The 6,144-nt window shown below is 44.9% G+C and overlaps 1 pseudogene; it reads right to left on the bottom strand.

Moving 5' to 3' along the window:
- Positions 1-1,576: 1,576 nt before the first annotated feature.
- Positions 1,577-1,975, bottom strand: LOC132229369 (small ribosomal subunit protein eS27-like; annotated as a pseudogene).
- Positions 1,976-6,144: the final 4,169 nt, after the last annotated feature.

Genomic DNA, 6,144 nt, shown 5'->3' with positions numbered 1-6,144 from the left:
TGAAAGACACACACAGAGTGAAAGTACAAGGATGAAAAAAGATATTTCATGAAAATAGAAACAAACAAAAAATAATGCTGGGGATATGTTTACAGATACATCTCTTAAGGCAAAGGAAACTGAGGAGAAAATAAACAAGTGGGACTACATCAAAATGAAAAGCTTCAGCACAGTACAGAAACCATCAACAAAACAAAAAGAGAGCCCACGTATGGAAGAACATATTTGGCAATGATACATCTGATACAGGGTTAGTATATAAAATATATAAGGAACTCATACAACTGAACAAAAGGAAGACAATCCAATTAAAAAATGGGCTGAAAGGGTTAAAAGAATAAAATGGGGCAGAGGAAACTTATTGTGCTTAGCAGATATCTTGCAGAAAGCTTGCAGCCTTGAGCACCGAATAGCTCAGATAACCAGAAGACACCTCTTCTCCAAAATGCCCACCCCGACAACCAAACAAGAACTCCTCTCTTTCTTAGGTCTCGTTGGATACTTTCGCCAGTGGATCCCCAACTATGCTGTTTTAGCAAAACCCCTATACCAGGCAGCCTAAGGAGACCCTCATGAACCCCTAGATCCCAAAACTCCCCAAGAGACCCTTCTCCAGGCCCCAGTACTCACCCTCTCCGACATGTCTAAACCTTTCTGTTTATATACTACTGAAAGACAGGGAACAGCAGTGGGACTCTTGGGGCAACACAAGGGGCCCACCCTCCAGGCAACTGCATATCTCTCCAAGCAGTTAGACAACACTGTTTTAGGATGGCCTTCATGCCTAAAAAATCTTGAGGCAACAGCTATTTTAACTCTAGGAAGCCTGAAAATTACCCTCCATAGTCCAGTCATAGTATATTCTTCACATAACATTAAAGACATGTTATCTCAAAGACATCTACAGAACATTATGGCTCCCTCTCACATTCAACAACTACACATTCTTTTTCTCCAAACACTTCAAGTAATCATAGCTTCGACTCCCTCGCTTAACCCAGCCACACTACTCCCCATATCATCAGGGGCAGGCAACTCACAGACACATGACTGTATCCAGGTCTTGGACCTCTCCCTTTCCCCTTTCCCTCACATAAAGGACGGTCCTCTCTCTGCAGAGACACAAACATGGTTCATTGATGGGAGTGCCTACATCTCAGACAATATCTCCTATGCAGGATACTCCATTGTGTACATGAACCCTCAAAGTATTGTTGAGGCCAACCCTCTTCCCTAGGGCACCACCTCAAGAGAGCAGAATTAATAGCATTAACCAGAGCCCTAACACTAGCAGAAGGGAAAAGAATAAACATATATACTGACTCTATATGCCTTCCATATAATACACTCCCATGTGGCCATTTGGAAACGAAGAGGTTTCCTCTCTACCCAAGGAACCCCCATAATAAAGGGAAGACTTACTGGTGTACAACAACTCCTGAGGCAGCTCAACGTCCCCTAGAGGCCACAGTCATACAGTGCAGAGGTCATCAGGCCTCAGGGTCACTAATAGCCCGGGGAAACAATTATGCTGATACAATTGCAAGGCAGTTAGCGGCAGACTATAAGTAGCCAGTTTCTATCTTTTTCTTTTTCTTTTTTGTATCCAAAATGTGTTTATTGGGATGGTTTCCCACTCATCTTGATTTGAGGTGCTTTTAGTGCTGCTTCCTTCTGAAGGAGCATCCTTCTGTAAGCCTTGCTTTTCCTCCTGTTGGCTGACAGAACAGTGGAGCAACCAATGCACAAAACTACCGTTTGTGCCTGGCTATGGACGGTGGTGATTTTATAGCATCCTGGGCATTTCACATCTATGAAGTAGGGATTGGGGCTCTGCACCAGGCGCTTCTTCTTGTGTTTCCTCTTCTCTTCTGGAGAGGGGTGGAGGAGATCCTTGGCGAGAGGCATGTTGTGATGGGGAGGTCGTCACCGTCGGAAAGGCGCCAATTTCTATCTTTAGCTTCCTACACGCCTGAATATTCTCCAGCGGAAAGGGCAGACTTTAGCCAGTAAAAATTTGAACAAAAAGGGCCATGGTTTCTACTCAATGGTATGTATATTTTGCCAGACAACCAAGCAGATTCCATCTTACATTCCTTACATCAGTCCTTCCATATAGGCCCTGAACCTCTTATACACCTCCTTACCCCTGTCTTCACCTGTTCACACTTGTCTGACTGTATCTATTATCTGATGCACAGCTGTTCTATACGCTGCACCACTTCTCCTCAGGGATCCCTAAGGCCTCCTTCGTATCCCACCTATCAGGCCTGAGGCTTTACCCCAGGACAAGACTGGCAGGTCAACTTCACCCACACGCCTCCCATAAAGAGAAGCAAGTATCTCAGTCTTTGTAGACACCTTCTTGGGGTAGGTTGAGGCCTTCCCCACCACCTCTGAGACAGCAGACACTGTATCTCAGACACTCCTCAATCAGATTATTCCCGGTTTTGGTTTACTCACCAGCATACAATCAGATAATGGACTAGCATTCATAAGTCAAATTACTCAAGCAGTGTTTCGAGTCTTAGGAATAAAATGGCACTTACATATTCCTTACCGGCCTCAGTCCTCAGGCAAGGTAGAAAAAATGACTTCAATCTTAAAGACTCATCTATCCAAATTGGCCCAAGAAGTTAAAATGCCTTGAATGGAGACACTACCTTTATCCCTTATGAGAATTAGGTCCACTCCCAGGCCTCTCACCTTCTATAGCCCTTTTGAAATAATGTACGGCCAAACATTTCTACTAGGTCATGACTTAGTAGGTGAGGCAGAACCGATGGGAGACTATTTACCAGCATTACAAACTACCAGAGCTATCCTCAGGGACACTGTCAACACTCTCTTACCCTCTCCTAACCCTGATCACAGGAACAAAGACAACTTAGCTGGACAGCAAGTTCTAACCCACAGACAAATTACAAGCTGAATGGACCATATACTGTCATCTGCAATACACCTACGGCGGTTAAGGTCTGTGGTCTGCCTCATTGGATACACCAGACAAAAATTAAGGTAGCCCCCCTGGAGCCCCACCCTAGGTGGAGGTCCAAGGTCATCTGACCAACCACCCTCCAGCTCACTAGAATCCCGGAGGACTTACCCTCCTAGTCATCCTCTGGTACCTTTGGATACTTACTGCCCTTCCTTTCCTAATCATTCTCATTCTGTCTTATTTTAAGTATCATCACAATCCTAGGATAATTCCCAGGGGTACCCTCTTTTGTCCCTGCTGGGACCCCAAGTCACCCCTTCCCACACTAGCCTTCCTGAAAAAGAATAGCCCCTCTCGCGTGTCAGCCAAATGACCAATAGATTATATACCCAGGCTTTCACACTCCTGCAGATTGTTTGTGACAACATTTCCCCACCTGACACAGCCCACCCCATCAGAACAGTGCAAGATATTTTTTAATTCATTGCAGACCTCTGGTTCCAGGGCGATTTACAGGATTTCACTCCAGATCACACTTATTTGTTTACCTTCACAATGCTTCTGATTCTCCCAGATCCCTAAGATGGTCCCCCGCTACTAGTCCTCTTCCTTCTCACCCCTACTCACCCTCCTCACCAGCACAGTCTGGCACAATAACTCTGTAGTCCAGACTGTTAGAGCTGTGGGCTATCAAATTCATCAATCCTCCAATACGACACAGTGGATATGTCACAAGCAACCTTCCCCTGGTAACACTCTCCTATTATGGGGAATTACCACAAACTTGTCTGACATACTATGAAGCAGCCCTACACGCCAAGAGCCAGGCACACCAAACCCCGCTTTACTCTTTAATATTAACCAGAAGGCTCACCCCTTGTACTATCTTCACGTTCCCCAGGCCACCTTAGCCACAAACCTAATGTTTCCCCACTTTAACCCCAGGGATAGACACCATTGCTCTCCAGACCATCTATTTATACCAGCTACCGGTTCATTTGTACCTTTACATACCATGGCTTTCTAACACAACCTTCAACTATACTGTTGGTACTCAAGTCAGTATTACATCTAACCTTTATCTCAACCTGACAGCAGCAACTTGCAATCTTACAATTCCAGTTTCAGGCAATAGGTGCAATGAGACTCAGCATGACTTGGGCTTGTCACAATGGGGAAAGTTCCAGGGCAACCACTCCATAGAAATTAGCCACTACTCCCGGGTGCTCCTTTAACACAACCATCTGCATTTCTTGGTTTAACCACTCCAGCCTAACTTTAGGTCTAAGGTCAGACTCTCGGGGCCCAAACAACACTGGAATCCTCTGCCTACCAACAGGAATCACGTTCCTAGGGGCCCATGACATTCCAAAGGCACAGAAAGGAACAGCTGTCCCGTGCTTAGATCCAATCTGGCAGCGGGGCCTCTGAGCCATTGGCTCTGTCACCCCAGAGGCAGGCACTCTAATCATTCAGGCCTCATAACGCCTCTTGGACCACATCCCTCAGTCTCAAGCGAAACAAGAGGGACTTTGGTATCAGTGCTGTTGTTATAGGAGCAGTTGCAGCAGCCACGGCCATGGGACTAGCTGGGGCAATAGTATACAATGCTGTCACTCTAAAAAACATGACAGCGACCATGACAACCATTGCAGAAGACACAGGGGGAAATTTCAAACTGCTCTCTAAATCTTTAGATTCCCTAGCTTGCATGGTTATAGACAACTGACTAGCCCTAGACTATCTTTTAGCCAAAGAGGAGGAGTATGTTTAGTTGCTAACACCTCCTGTTGTTTTTATCTAAACTGTACAGGTCAAATAGAGGAAAGAACACAACACATTCTACAGAGTGCTCAATGGCTCAAGGAGAGCAGTCGGGATAGTATAGAGCAGTCCATATGGTCCAGCCTACAAGCAGCTCTGCCCAAATTAACCTGGCTTTTACCCCCTTACAGGCCCCCTAACACTATTTCTCCTCCTCCTCCTCCTCCTCTTCAGGCCCTGCAGATTCAGAATAGTTACCAAATTTACACAAACAAGATTATAAGTCCTAGTTAACCAGACAGTAGGATAGTTCGTCCTTACGCAGGTAAAGGGACCCTACAGGCCTATATCCTAGGAAATAATCTGAATTTACTCCTTAGGTGTCCACTATATCCTCTCTCATGCAGGAAGTAGTACAAGAGAAATGGCGACCTCATCACCCTTCTTTTCATATATATATATATATATATATATATATATATATATATATATACCCTTTTAGACGGGAGTGAAAGGGTTAAGGGTTAAAGAGAATAAAACGGGGCAGAGAAAAACTTACTGTGCTTAGCAGATATCTTGCAGCCTTGAACACCACATAGCCAGATAACCAGAAGACACTGGTGGTGGGAGAAACAAAGGACTGGACCCTTACGTCAGCCGAACTGCTTGCAGCCAGCAATAGCTGATAAAAGTCTTCCCCGTCCCTGCACTCTCCACTGACTTTTTGTTGGACTCAGCCCATCTGCACCCAGGTGCCTGCAATAAAAACTTTTTTAATACATTACAGCCTCATGTCACAGGCGCGCAACCCCAGCCCACTCCAAACCTTTCAAGGACTTTAAATAGAAACTTCTCCAAAGTGGACATAAAGATGGCCAAGGGGCACATGAAAAAATGCTCAAAGTCACTGATCATCTGAGAGATGCAAATTAAAATGATAATAAAGTATCACCTCACACCTGTCAGAATGGCTACCATCAACAAATGACAAGTGCTGGTGAGGATGTGGAGGAAAGAGAACTCTAGTACAGGGATTACAGACTAGTGCAGCCATTATGGAAAACAGTATAGAGTTTCCTCAAAAAATTAAATATGGAAGTTCCCTTTGACCCAGTGATCCCATTTCTAGGAATATATCCTAAAAAACCTGAAGCACTTGCCGAAACCGGTTTGGCTCAGTGGATAGAGCGTCGGCCTGCGGACTGAAAGGTCCCAGGTTCGATTCCGGTCAAGGGCATGTACCTTGGTTGCGGGCATATCTCCAGTGGGAGATGTGCAGAGGCAGCTGATCAATGTTTCTCTCTCATCGATGTTTCTAACTCTCTATCCCTCTCCCTTCCTCTCTGTAAAAATATCAATAAAAAAAAAAAACCCTGAAGCACCAATCAGAAAGAATGTATGCACCCTTATGTTCATAGCAGCACAATATATAGTAGCTAAGA

This window comes from Myotis daubentonii, chromosome 3, assembly GCF_963259705.1.
Source record: "Myotis daubentonii chromosome 3, mMyoDau2.1, whole genome shotgun sequence".
Classification (NCBI taxonomy): domain Eukaryota; kingdom Metazoa; phylum Chordata; class Mammalia; order Chiroptera; family Vespertilionidae; genus Myotis; species Myotis daubentonii.
The sequence above is the reverse complement of the archived record's forward strand: the minus strand, read 5'-3'. Positions and strand labels throughout refer to the sequence as shown.